Raw genomic sequence first — 15,510 nt, forward strand, 5'->3', positions numbered from 1 at the left:
GACTGGTCCAAGATCTCTCACATCCCTACCATCAATATTCGATCATAAATGGGTCAAACGGAAGCAATAAACATCAACCCATAAGCTACAGGTAATTACTTAAATATGCTTTGTTATTTGTTTTCTAATCTAAGAACCAGATAACATTTTTTTAATCAAATTATGTGTTATATTATTGTCTGAAGCAACAGTACAAACTTATCTTTTCAATTTCTTTTTAAATGTTCAATCACTTCAGCTTATTTATTGTTGTTTTTTCAAAAATTACTTACTAAAAATGTTAAGTTTGAAGTTCATTTGTTGAATTTTCTTTACTGTTTCTGCAGGCTTGGAAAAAATTGACCCAAATTTGGTATTCACAGATGCAATGACTTTTCCGGTGCTACTCATGTCTGATATTAGAAACCAGGTGATTGGTGATTGTCTTTCCATATGGTCTTTTATCCTTGGATTTCACATTCTTTAATTAATACTCAATCAATGTTCAATCAGAGGCACAAATTTATTAGTCAAAGAGGCTTCGGATCATCGTTTCGCCACCGGCCACCGGGAACCGCCACTGGAAGCCTCCCTTGGCTACAAACCACCTTCTTCAACTGCCGGTGATTCGTTTTCCACCATGACCAGCACCATTTCACCGTCTCCAGCCACCATCGACACCACCATGAGCGGCTGAGCTCCCGGTTGCTCGTTACGGTGTAGGCTAGACCAAGTTAAATGCGCTACCAGGTGGCCTTTTCCAGAAGACAAAACTCGATATATCAGTGTTAATTCATAAATGTCCTATTCCTGAAGCACATCAAATTGATGGTCGTACTCGTACCTACAAGGAAGCCCAAATTGAATTATCAATTTGACAGCAGCTACCAGCAACCCACAACCCACAGGTGATTATTGACCATCCTATTTCAATTTTTGTATTTCTAATCTAGAACTAGATCACATTTAGTATCAAGTTAGCGCTACTGTCTCAAATGAGCAACATGGTTTTTGAATTTATTTTCAAATTTCTGAAATGAACTTCAATATGCTAAAATACAGACATGCAACAGGTTTCTCTAGAAATCCTCTCTGCTTTTGATTTGTGAAAGTATTAATCTTGGTAATATATCGGTCAATGGAAGATTATATAATCTTTGAGTTATCCATTTTGCATTACTCAAGATTTTGACGCTAATAATCATGAATCTATGTCTCAGGGTTCGATTTTTTTCAGCGGGGCAAAGAAACTTATAAAAATGGCTATAATGCATTGTGGTCTACAAGATAGAAAATAGCATAATGTGATCAGCTGGAGAAGATAAGAGGATTTGCAGTAATGCTTTTCATTTCTGTTATTTGTATGACCTCTATTTTGATTTTTCAGCTAAGCTGTTTCGATTTTTCTGGGGATAATGTCTTGTGAAGTTTGTTTATTATTGCAAACTTTTGATATATAGATTCAACATTGAAGTTCTATAGGTATATATATTTACACACACATACACACACCAGGTAGTAGATTGACCAAAAGAATTTTACATAGTCCATGATTTATCCATATTTTGCATAACTCAAGAATCCAGATGTCAATGTTAATAATCATGAATCAATGTTACAAGTTAAGAGTTTTTCCAATGGGAAAAGGAATTTAATTTTCGAAGTGGCTATAATGTTTTTTGATGTACAGGACAGAGAATAGCAGAATTTGACCAACAGGAAAAGAGAGGAGGACTTGCTATAGCATCTTTCATTTCTGTTACCTTTGTGAGCTCTGTTTTTTATTTTCTGCATAAGGTCTCTGTTTTTTCTTGATTATGTCCTTAGAAGTTTTGCAATCATTACAAAAATAACAACCTTAGTTTTCTATCAGGTTGAACAATTAAGGTTGGAAAATATTTTCAGCCCATGCAAAAGCAGTTACATCCGAGAAGTTTTCCCTTAATGAGCTTTACGCTTTGAATGTTGGATGGATTATGCAGCATGTTAGGGAGCTTCTTCATTTTGCTGTAAATTGGCTCTGTGAGATCCTTTTATGACTTATTTGGGTTTCTTATGCTTATATGGATACTGGAAAGGGATTTTTATTTCTTATTAAGAAAACTTAACATCCATGTTTTAGTTTTGATGCAGTGACCAAGTTTAATGTATCCTAAATATTTTTGAAGAAATCAAAAGACTATAAGAAGAGATATGACCGGAGCTCTTATCATACTGGAGAAGATTGACAAGAGTCAATTAGCCTTGAAATATATAGCATAACATCTCCTTACTTCTTAAAGGTTGCAACCTCTTCTTTTAAGTGGTATTGTTAATATTAAGGCATGGATCTTTATATTTGAAGTTTCAACTTCCTGTTCCAAAACAAATACTTTTTGTCTCACTGCAATTTTTTTTGGTTAAAATACAAGGGAGGGTGATTATGCAACCAACCAGAGGAGGACGAAGTCATTCTAAATGACTTTACTCAGAAATGGAGAATTATCAGTTGTTGATATGGAAACTTGATTATTTGAATAAATCGATTTTATTGCAGTGAAGCAAGTTTATCTGTCTCGCAATTTAAAGGAATTTAAGGTCAGAAGATGGTGTGTAACAAGAACATGACAAAATGAGGTTCTTTTTACATAAACTTTCTCCATCAAATGACACCGGATACTAGAATATTTTATTCTCTTTTAGCTTAATAAAATAATCATTAATTTCCATCCACAGAACTTTGCATCACAGGGGACAAAATTGACCAAGAGCAATCAATCTCAAATTATCCTATATAACCTTTGCCAGTACTTCTTAATGTTCGCAGCTACACTCTCGCAATGCTTTCTGTTTATTGATTTTTAATTTGAAAGAAAATCATTCATTTGTGTGACTGGTTGTGTTCTCTTTTAAATCCAGAATTAATTTACTAGTTATGCTGGCAAGGCTAGTATTTCAAAATTTTGTCAATGATTAGCAGAGGGAGTGCTTATGGTCAAAGCAGTTGTCAAGCACCAACTTATCAGTGGTAGAAACTTCGTTTAGGACCTTGTGCGAAAGAGAAATTGTGGCTGAAGAAACAAGTTCTCTATGTCAAGTTTTCACACTTGCTTCGTAAGTTTTCCACCGGGTCTAGATTTCTACATCCTTTTATAGAAACACAATTCTAATTCCTAATAGGTAATTAATGTCCTAAGCAAGTACAATCTTTTCTTAGAAGGTTGCTTAAAGAAACTTTTGACAAGTGAAAGGATTTGCTCATGATCAATTAAACCGTTAATTCCATTTGTAATCTCAAAAATAATATATTTTCATGTCAGGTGTTCTTCTAGCATTCCGTGGTCAATCAAGGATGCATTGGTTGAGAATAGGAAATAACAGCCTTAATTTAGGATTAAAAATATTTTCAAACTACTGAGAAAGCAGCTAAACCAGAACATTTTTCTAAATTTTGTATCATGGAGAACGGTGCCAGGAAGTTACAACAAAGAAATCAAATTTTGTTTCTACCCCAAAGACCAAATTAATTAGTTATGCGTGGTAATTCTCCCTCAGTTCTTTCATTTATTTATGTTCAATAAAAAAGCTTATTGTTGATATTTGACTGGTGATGGTGTGTTTCCTCATATGCAGAATTGATTTACTACTAAGGCTAAATATGCTGAGAATTTTCTGTAAAGGACTCAAATGGTGTGCCTGCCGCACATATCAAATTGGTTAGTCATGCTTGTCACTGATCTGTTTTGTTTCTTCGTTTGTTTAAGTTCCAATCACAGAATTGATTTGTTTCTTCTTTTAATATCCAGAATTCATTTGCTACTCATGCTAGCTATTCCAAGAATTTAAAGCTCCTTCACCAATCAACAGAGAAAATATTGAAGGACCAAATTCCGTTGGTCAATAATTTCTGAAACTTAATTGAGGCTCAGGTGCTCAACGTCTAGTTTTCACATTTGCTTGGTGAGCTTCCTCAGGTCTATATTTATATTTCCCTTCTTTCAGTGTGTCTTTCCAGCAAAATAAATTTTTATTGATACCTTGAAATATGCTATATAATCTCTGTCAATATATCTTAAAGGTCACAGCTCCACTTCTCATTATATGTAATACCATTGTTTTAAAAACCGGACCGGTAGGCAACCCGCTCTGCTAGCCGGGTCACGGTTCAACCGGTCCAACCGGTTGGACCGTCGGTTGGACCGGTGATGTCATCACACACATGATGACATCAACACATTTTTTAAAAAACTTTTTTTTTTTTAGATTTCTATTTTTTAATAAGACAATAACAACTTAATTACTGTCCAATCCAATATAATTCAAAGTTCAAATTCAACAACAATCCTAGCATAATTTAAGTATTTAACAACAATTCAAAGTCTAAATCCAAACATGATGTTGTATTTACATATTAAATGTCAAAATACATACTAATTAATAACAAAATATTTAATGCAAGTGTTTTTTCTTTGATCCGTCTCCATGTTGATTAAGCTTCACACACTACGCATGAAAATTATCACACCATCATCATCATCATCATCATCACCATCTACGCAAATTAGTAAAAAATAGAAATCATAAGTTAAAAACTTGTAATTTAATTAAATAGATACTAAGTTGCTTAAATAATTGAAACCAACCTTTTGAACCATCGTTGATCATAAAAGAAGGGTGATCAGCAACTCCAGTAGGAATAGATCCTTCTCCATATAACTTTGTTCCTCCAACTCCTCATAATTAAGTTCACTGACCTCCTCCTCTTCATCGTCAACTATCAACCTTCAGTTTTGTCGATACTATAATCATAGGATCCAAACTTATTCTTTGAACACTCCTAAAATCCATAATGAAATATTAAAAGCATGACACTAAAATAAAGGAAAATAATAGATAATAACAATAAGAGTGATGCAATTGAGTAATTGACATGTTTTTACCTGTTTTGCAAACGCAAGTATAGTGAACGAAAAACAAGATCATTCAACCTTTGATGCTCCAATCTATTCCTCTTTTTAGTTATTACGCTCAAAAACACTCCATTTCGTTCACATCCAGAAGCTTGAAGTTTGACTAAGAATTTTTATTGCAAACTTTTGCAAATTGGAGTACATACCCAAATGATCTCCACCATTCATCTAATTGAAATAAAATAATAAATAAATTAGACTTAAAAAACAAAAGAACTTATAAATTTTATAACTATTAGTACCAGGACTGTGGTTTTGGCGGTTTCAAGAGCAAGCCCACGAGAAAAGCTTTCCTCTCGATTTGATATAATCTACTCTCTTCCATTAACCTTGTTTGCTCAAATTGAAAGCACTTGCTTTACTGTCATAGTATCAAGGAAACCACTCATAACTTCTGGCTTGAGGCAAAAAGATTTTCCGTCATATTTAAAGGCAGGATTCAAATAAAAGCCGCAGCATGGATATCACGACAATGTCCTATCCCAACGTAGCTTAATGATTCTGTATAGGCTTGTAGAATTTCTTATTCTAAACAAACTTCTTAATTGCATTTTTCGCTCTGTACATGCCATCATACACATATCCTATTGTGGCTTCTCATCTGAGTCAACAATCCTCAACAAGCGCATCAATGGACTCACAACTTGGATCTTTACCCATATCATCCCAAAAATCGTTATCCAAAATTATGTCAATAACATGTTTGCCTTTATTACTTTTTGCATATCGAGAATCGACAAATGACTTACTGTCACTATGGCTTGCAAGTCATGTTTGTTCATGAATGCTTCTCTTGCAATGAAAGTTGTAGCAAACGGGTTGCACCGGACGAAAATTTCTTTCCAACCCTGTTCAATTGATAAATAATAGATGTTAGTCAATATAAAAAAATGCATGTATGTATGACTTGACAAGAACATGAGCTAAAAGTATTACCTGTCTTTTCCTCAACCAAGCTATCAAAAATGTATGATTATATATAAACTTCGTCACCTCAGAAGCACGTCTCGCAAGATAAACTATGTGATCCATCTCAGCTATGTCTTTTAACACCAAATTTATGCTATGTGCTGCACAGGGTGACCAAGTAATACGTCATATTTCTCAAACTAATCTTCCAGCGCTTTATAATTGGATCCATTGTCTGAGACAAAGGACAATACTATTTGGTCCAATCCATAAAACTACCTCCTCAAACATCTTAACAATGTCCCAGCATCCTTCACAACATTGAAGCATCAACTGATTTCACAAAACAAACTCCCTTAGGACAATACACCATAAAATTGATCAATGACCTATGTGAATTATCAGTCAACCATCAGCCATTAAGGTACATCCACTTTTCCCAAATCTTTCTATAACTATCAACAAGAAGCTGCACTTCCTTTAGCATCTCTTAACAATTGACACGCAAAGCATGATAATTTGGGTGTTTATACCCAGGCCCAATTGCGGCTATAGCATCCACCAAAGGCTGAAGATAAATTGAATTTACAGCATTAATTGGGATGCAAGCATCATAAAAGAATCTTCCAAAAGCCATGTCTGCTCTCCACGTCGCACTTTTCTAGCTAAACAACTCCTAATTGATGGTTGAGATCCACCAATTGTCCTTGAGCAAATAGTCACAACCCCATAGATTTGTTTCTTTTGATTTGTCTAGCATTGTACTTTGTTTTTTACTGCCAAACCTACCTTATTTATGTGAATTTCTGATGGACGAAATTCTTCACTATCTTCATTAACATATCTCCCTCAAATACATGTCGGAAGCACCGTAGGGAGTATTATACTTACTAGAATCAACTTCTTTACTCTTTATCCCAATGTCTTTTAGTGATTCTCTCATGGAGTATTGAACATCAAAAGGAACTTTTTTACAAGCACCAACATCCCCCTTTGTTCCGGCTAGAGTGTTTCATTCTAAAAATACCTCCTCCTCTAGTTACTTTCCACAGTGAAGACATGTTATGTCTTCTTCCATTGTATCTACACCCTTAATAACATTGCCCATGTTATATCAGTCCTACCTCTACTAGATTGGAAGAAGACCAACGCAGATGTTGTCATTGTCTATTTTAATCTTTATCTACCTATCGGCTATCACACAAGAAATAACAACAATTATCACTCAACCAATTGCAAGTTCACCGCTGGTAATCTCAAGATAAATGCAAATAAACTAAAGCCTTATTGTCTATAATGAAGAAAATAAAATAAAGCCACCAAAATATATATTCGATCCTCTAAAATTTAACGGCACTATCACTTTAAGAAGTTCTAAAGCAATACGGCACAGACATTGATTGTCCAAAACTTAAGCGCACACATTTAAAGGAACAGCAATGAGCAAGGCCAGATGTAGGCGTGAGTTACAGCTAATATATATACTAAAATGCTATCTTGCACAGATTTTCTAATGGTCTCACCGAAGTGATTGAGTGGTTTCAGCCAAAGAATAACTATGGGGCTTGTGTATACAAACTTCAAATTTATAAAGTACTCTATAGGTGTATATTTTTAGAGCAGAGGCACACCATGCCAACCAAAGAGAGTACCAAATGCTAAGCTCAATGAAACCATCAATATCCCACAAGCAACCTAGAGCGTATAAACTTTTTTAAAAATCTTCAAAAAGCATAATTTTAACATTAAGACAGTAGAAGGAAAAGGTGTTGGTAAAGCTAAATTCTGAACATGGCAACACTGCATAACAACATGACATGAAGTTTAACAACTTAAACAATTACAGAAATCAGCAAGCAGACTACCAGAGTTAACTTGATTGATAGAACAAAACACTCACCAGTAAGCAGAATACCGAAATAGGTAGACAATTGAATTTCAGAGTCTTATAGAGTATTTAAACATTGTGTTACCAATTTGTATAAACCAAATAAACATAAGATTAGTTTTGTAGTCCAATTTTATTACCATAGTTTTAGAGCAATCAGTTAATTAAAAAGAGATGCTAATTTTATAAAGATATGTTGGTTGAATCCAATTTAATGAATGACTTGGGATAATGGATATGATTCACTTCCAAAAACTAGCTCAAAGGAAAAGGGAGCTAACTTAGTGATATCCTATGTGTAAGGTTGGGGTTTAAATCCATCACCGTCTCAAAAAAACATGAGTTTAATATCATAATAAATGAGTTCTACTCCGCAGAGTAATATAAACTATAAGTTTCTTAAGTGCCAATGAAATAAAAAATGCATCTATAGACCTTATTTGTGGCACTCTAGAACTCATGCAAAGTTTAAACTATTTTCAGTATTTGACTTATAAAATCACTCCAAAAAAATGTACTAGTACATTTGACACAAAAGCTGTATATGAACTTCCAACTTACATTAAAAATTTTAGGTAGAGGCTTTCCAGTGATATCCCATTCCCTTTGTAAAGCAGAACCCATTATAATGACCTAACATACCAAGAACTCTGGTCACAATTTTCGGTGCCTTTACAAAATATTGAAACCAGGAAAGAAAAGAACTAGTTCACACTTGTCTGCATTTCCCACACATTCATCATACGACATATTAAATTCATCATACAACATAAGAACATGCTCAAGATCATGTTAATTCAACCACAACAGCTCTATAGATTTCCAGCGAAATGAACAGGGTGTTAGCTTAAATGTAAAGGGAGCGAGGAATGACGTTACCTGGATCGACGAATGGAGCTGTCGCCGTCGATTTCCAGCTAGGGAGGAAGATGTCGTCGATTTACGGAGAGAGAGGAAGACGTCGTCGTTGATTTTCGGCAAGTTCAAATGCGATTTGGGTGGGATTTCAGAGAGAACAGAAGACAGCCGAAACCGTGAGAGTTTTTGTGAGAAAAACTGAAAGAGAAGAAGGTGAGAAGGGGCTGCGACTCTGCGTGACAGAAGAAGAGAAGAAAGAGTGCGACGATGCGTGACAGAGAAGAAGAGACGAATGGGTGCGCGAGAGATCAGAGAAGACGATGGAGTAGGGATTAAAAGTGTGGGCCGGTTTTTCCGCCGGTCCGGTTGGACCGGCGGTTCACTTATATTATCCGGTTTTCAACCGGTTTAAAATGGTTTAAAGCTTATTAACGGGTTTGAGGGTAACCCGAACCGGACACGTGGCCGGTTCCCGGTCCAACCGGTTGGACCGGCCGGTCCGGTCCGGCTTTTAAAACCATGTGTAATACCTTCAAGAAAACTAAGGGGATGTTAATTATATGTAAGCTAATATCTTAGGTATAATTAATAATAATAAAAATCTCTTTATCGGTAAGTTTTTAATATTAAAATAAACATGAAAAGGTCAACTAAGTAAATATTCATTAACTCATCATTTTATTAATCCTAATGACATATTAACGATTTATGAACAGTAAAGGGATTTATCTAGGTATGGTTATAAAAATTATGTTTGCTGGCTATGGGTATAGTTTTTCATAAAAAATTATGTACTAAGTTTGCTAGGTATGGTTAATTCTGCCATGAGTTTACTTACAATTTCAAAATTGAAGTTCAATGAGATCATTTATTGAATATATGAGTCACTATTTCTACAACATCAAAAAGAAATTTCCATTACGTATTCCCAAGTATGCAATGAAACAAGAGAGGAGATAGCACAATGTGAACAGCCGGAGAAGGGAAGACGATTTACAATTAGATTTTTCCCAAGTTTAATTTTCATCCGAAATTGACACCATTAAATTCGTATCAGGATAAATCATGCGGTTTGTTAAGGAGCTTCTCCGTTTGCTTGAAATTCACTCCGGAAAATCCTTTTATGGCTCATTGAGGTTTGCATATGCTTATATGGATATTAAAATACTTTTTTTCTTATTAAGGAACCTTAACGCACATATTTTTGTTTTGGTGCCAGCAACAAACTGAATTATCAATTGGACAGCAGCTGCCAGCAACCCAGAAGCCACAGTTGATTTTTGATCATCCTTTTTCAATTCTTGTATTTCTAATCTAGAACTAGATGACATTTAGTATCAAGTTGTATTTGATGCTATTGTCTCAAATGTGCAACATGGTTTTTGAATTTATTTTCAAATTTCTGAAATATAGATTCGAAATTGAACTTCAATATGATAAAATACAGACATGCAACAGGTTTCTTTAGAAATCCTCTCTGCTTTTGATTTGTATTAGTCTTGTTAATATATTGGTCAATGGCAGATTATATAGTCTTTGAGTTATCCCTTTTGCATTACTCAAGATTTCAACGCTAATAATCATGAATCAGTGTTTCAGGGTTGGGATTTTTTCACTGGGGCAAAGAAATTTATCAAAAATGGCTATAATGCGTTGTGGTCCACAAGATGGAGAATAGCAAAATGTCATCAGCTGGAGAAGAGAAGAGGATTTGCAGCAATGCTTTTCATTTCTGTTATCTGTATGACCTCTGTTTTGATTTTTCATCGAAGCTGTTTCAATTTTTCTGCAGATAATGTCTTGCGAAGTCTGTTTTCTGACTATTCAAAGCAGTTAAAACAAAGAACTTTTCCATAACTGAACTTTGAAGCTTTAAATGTTAAATTTCCGTCATTGGTTGTCTCTTAAGTTTGGATGGATCTGATCAATTATGCAGCGCGCGTGTTTTAGTTTTGATGCAGTGAACCAAGTATGACGTATCATTAACTCTATTCTTCATTTAAATATCGCTACTTACAAATGGAGAATGGTGTCTGGAAGTTAAGAAAACCAATCAAACTCAATCTGTGCCAAAGATCAAATTAGTTATTATGCTTAGTAAGTCCCCTCTATACTTTCTTCATTTATATATGTCCAATAAAAAATTATGTCACAGAAAATATTGGCTGGTCATATTTGTTTTTTCTTTATATGCAGAATTGATAAAATATACCATAGGACAGAACAATGAGGAACCTTTTTCTCTTGCAACAAACAGAAAATATTTCCGATGAAACAAGTGCCTGATGTTTTGTTTCCACATTTGCTAGGTGAGCTTCTATACGTTTCTATTTCCTTCTTGCTCTTGTCTTTCTTGAAGAATTAATTTTTTACTGATAATAGGCATTGTTCTATGCAGATATTATTGCTTTTTAGTCAAGGTTGCTAAAAAAGTAGTGACTAGCAAAAGGATTTATTAGTTATTCAGAATTTTCTCCATTACTGTCAACTTTGATCCTGTAAGTAATATTTGCTTCTTAATGTCACAATTTGTATCATATTGGTTGAATTTTATAGCAAGATGACACACTGTTACCCCCTCGTTTTTCAGGTACTAAAAGGATGCAGGAGAATTCAACAATAAATCTTCATGGATTGAAACTCCGAATGCAATTTGTAATTGTATTGCAGAGCTTGGTCTTGGTCAACCCTGAAAATCAATCTTGTTATCTCCAAGAATATCCTGTGATACAACCTCAATGGATAAAATCCATTTTTATTTTCTCTTCTAGGAGAATTCGGACACAACTCTAACGTGTTCTGAACCGTTTCTGCATCAACAAAAAACATTCATCAGCTCCGTCATTAATTTGATCCATCAAAGAAGATGCCCTTGTCCGCAGGCTATGGAATATGCACATTCATCTTCAAGGTTAACCATGGATACTTTGAGCATATACATTAATTACCTGATATAGTTTTAATTGCAATTATTCGTTTTTGTTAATAGGACTTTCTATTCATGGCTTTAACTTTCAATATGAAAGAAAATATTTATATTCTTAAGGCAGTCTGTTGCAGTACAATTGAAGGGTATATGATTAATTAAGCCATTAGACAGTAATGGTCAGTTATACTTTCCCATTATAGCTCTCTATATTTCTTCATTTAATTTATTCATCTTTAATTTATATGATTGTATTTGTGTCCCTGCTTTTAACAATGTGGTATTTCTATTTTAGAAGGCCCATCTGTGGGTTTCTAAATTCTTTGCGGCCCATCAATACTCTATAAAGATTAGAGAACTCAATTAATTTCATGAGTAATACTACAAATACATCATTTTTATATAACATTATATGATAAGATATAATTGGCTAATTTAAAGTTAAAATTAAACTTTCATCCAATAAAAAATTAAACTTTCACCCAATCACATCTTGTCACATAATGTTGTATAAGAATGATGTATGTGTAGTATTTTTCTAATTTTATTCCAATTGTGTCCTCTAAAACTTAAATGTTTAAATTTAATCCATTGGGGTCGATTTATATAGACAACCTTTCAAAGCAAAAGATGCTCTTTCAATCACTAGAAAATTATAGATTTAATTAAAACTGACTTCAGTCTATGCATATATATATCCCAGAAAAAAAATTCCTAGAATTTTCCTGACCAATAATGGGGTGGGTGGGTTCTCCTTCGTCAGACTAATTACAATCAATATAATAATTCATTAATCCCATCATTTGTGCAATTACCATACACTTTCGGATTGTTTTTCAAACCCCCTGAGGTTTGGAAATAATTATAAACCCCCTACCGTTTGTAATTTTTGTTTAGTTTTGACAGAATTTTGTTAAATGACATTAATGTCCTTCTGCCCAAGAACTAACTAAGTTTCAAAATGCCACTAGCCTGAATTCCCACACTATCTTCGCATTTTATCAAGCCAATGCCACTTGCGATCCTTGTACTTATCTTGGAACAGGAACTAACTAAGTTTCAAAATGGCAGATTTATCTTTCTTAGGTAAAAAGAATTTCGGATTCTTCTTGCTTTTCTAATGGAACTCGCATGCAATATTTCAACAAGAGTACAATACGACGAATTGCATGTATGTATTGTTCTTATCACATGACCGTTATTTGAGGGTTAAATCTATTTAACAAGAAAAACTAATAGCAGGGGTAATTTTTGGGGGGTTTTGATGTCAAAGTTTTAGTTTGCGAGCTTCAGGGGTGTAAATATGAAACTTTATCTTTCACCCTTTTATCATGTTAAAGCTAACTAAAGAATTTTGACGGCAAAGAGGTTTTGTCTTTATATTCTCAATCATTCATGATAAATTTACTAAAATAGAGTATGGGGTGTGAATTATTATTTTAGAAGGCGTATTGTTGGTTTTTGAATGCTATAGAGATTAGAGAACTCAATTAATTTCATTCCAATTGTCTCCTCTAAAACTTGAATGTTTAAATTTAATCCATTCGGGTCGATTTATATAGACAAACCTTTCAAAGCAAAAAATGCTCTTTCAATCACTAGAAAATTATAGAATTAATTAAAATTGACTTAAGTCAATGCATATAAATTATGATTTACATACATCCTCCATTCTTGAATAAGATTAATTTGGGTCCCATTAATGAAAAAATTTTCTGGAATTTTACTGATTGAAAGAGCATCTTTTGACCAATTTTCTTCTTCTTTTTCTAAACTAGTAATACGTCATGTTTTGAAAGAAGGGAAGGTAGGCCCAAAAGCCATGTGAAATATAATTAAAGTTAATAGAGTGGGGGACAAAATAATTTTGAATGAAAGCAAAGGTAGGCCCAAAGTCATCTGAAATATATCAGGACGTACTATTTTCAGAACATGAAAGAACTTTAGTCAATTTCACAATTTATTTCTTGTGAGCAAGCTGTGTATGGGGTGTTAAAAACTCCAGATAATAAAAGCTTACATTCATGATAAATTTAATAAAATAGTGTATGGGGTGTTAAAAAAAATCTTGGAAACCGAAAAAATCAAATCATACGGTTGAAAACTCCGGATAATAAAAGCTTACATGACTTGCAATAAAATAATTTTCAGCAAAATTGGTGTCAAAACATAAAAGATCAGGTGCTAATTTCTCTTTACAAGAATAAACGTCATGGGCTGTTCAGTATAAAACATGATTATCTATTAAACTTCCTTAGTTTCATCTCCTTGGTTTTTTTTTTTTTCCTTGAAAGAAGAAAGAAAGAAAGAAAAAGAAAACTGGTGCCAGAAATTTATGAGAAGATGTTGAATATATTCTATCGATTAATACATATAGTTGTTGTAATCAACTCATAAATAAACTGCATTTGTAATGGGGAAAAGAAAAAATTTCTAAATATCCGAAATCAATACACATCGTAATTGAGGGACAAAATTGTTTTTGAAAAAAGGGAAGGTAGGCCCAAAAGTCATGTGAAAATATATTAGTCCTTGGCTCAAAGTTAATCGAGTGGAGGACAAAATAATTTTGAATGAAAGGAAAGGTAGGCCCAAAGTCATGTGAAATACACAAATATCAGCACAGTACGTACTATTTTCAGAACGTGGATGAACTTTAGCCAATTATACAATTTATTTCTTGTGAGCAAGCTGTCGTAAGACAAGTGATTAATTTGCTTTTTTTGTTTTTCTTCCTGGAATTATTGGTATCCAACAAGATGGGTGGGGTATATCAGGTTTACTTCTCAATCATTCATGATAAATTCCGGATAATAAAGCTTACAATAAAATAATTTTCAGCAAAATTGGTGCCAAAACATGAAAGATCAAGTGCTAAGTTCTCTTTACAAGAATAAACGTCATGGGCTGTTCAGTATAAAACATGATTATCTATCAAACTTCCCTAGTTTCATCTCTCTGGTTTTTTTTTTTTTTTTCTTCTTCTTAAAAGAAGAAAGAAAGAAAGAAAAAGAAAACTGGTGCCAGAAATTTATGAGAAAATGTTGAATATATTCTATCGATTAGGCGACAAAAGTGGCAAGCAAACATTTTCAAAAAGCTAATCAATTGGGGGACAAAAGTAATAAAAGAAAACAAAATTGATCTGATAGCCAGGAAAAGATGCACTTTTAATTGCCATCACTTGAAAATTTTAGGGAATAGATTAAATACATAATAATTAAATTTAATATCATGGATGAGAATAAGATGACACGTATATGATCCCACAGAGACAAGAGGGAGAAAATGATATATTCTAAATCCATATGATGCGGGCTATCATGATTTTAAAACGCTAGCTCATTGGTCAATCATGGCTGTTTGAAAGATCAATTAAGCTTAATATAATTTTGTTTTTTTTTAAATAACAATTTAAAAAAAAAAAATGTAGCTGATCAAACTTCATTGATGACCTTTGTAAAGTGAAAAAGATATTTATACACACCATTCTAGAATAAAATTAATTTGGGTCCATAGACGGAGAAAATGCTTTGCAGTTTGCCCATCCTCATCATAATTTCATAAATGATAGATACAATTATGTAGCTTTTGCAATTTTTTTTTGCAATTAATAAATTAATTAGACAAAAATTAATGAAAACAGAGAATATGTTACATGAAAACACAATTTGCCTCTATAATTTATTTGAACATATAGAGTTGCTATAATCAAGCTCATAATAAACTAGTTCTCTAGTGGGGAGAAGTGTTCTATTGTCATTGGTGAATCATGGGTATTTGAAAGATAAACTAAGCTTAATACTGTATAATTTTTTTTCAATTATTTTAAATAGGCACGTGAAGCTTTTTATGTCAACAAACGTGTCGAACAATCTAGAGAAAAACTCATATATACTATAATTTGTCAAAAAATGGGGTGGGTGGGTTCTCCATTGTCAGATTAATTACATTTAATATAATAGCTCATTAATCCCATCATTTGTGCAATTACCATATGC

The 15,510-nt window shown here is 33.4% G+C and overlaps 2 long non-coding RNA genes across 2 annotated transcripts in view; both read left to right on the forward strand.

The window, feature by feature from the left end:
- Positions 1-3,287: 3,287 nt before the first annotated feature.
- LOC116136245 lies at positions 3,288-10,153 on the forward strand. The gene is made up of 5 exons (XR_004129007.1): positions 3,288-3,498; positions 3,592-3,674; positions 3,765-3,918; positions 9,641-9,719; positions 9,803-10,153. It is a non-coding gene; the product is annotated as an uncharacterized LOC116136245 (long non-coding RNA).
- Positions 10,154-10,793: 640 nt separating this feature from the next.
- LOC116136249 overlaps positions 10,794-15,510 on the forward strand; it is a 54,988-nt gene continuing 50,271 nt past the window's right edge. Inside the window, exons 1-2 of the long non-coding RNA XR_004129012.1 lie at positions 10,794-10,892; positions 10,982-11,081. This is a non-coding gene — a long non-coding RNA (uncharacterized LOC116136249). The remainder of the gene's footprint in view (positions 10,893-10,981; positions 11,082-15,510) is intronic.

This window comes from Pistacia vera, unplaced genomic scaffold (genome assembly GCF_008641045.1).
Source record: "Pistacia vera cultivar Batoury unplaced genomic scaffold, PisVer_v2 Contig31, whole genome shotgun sequence".
NCBI classification, from domain to species: Eukaryota; Viridiplantae; Streptophyta; class Magnoliopsida; order Sapindales; family Anacardiaceae; genus Pistacia; species Pistacia vera.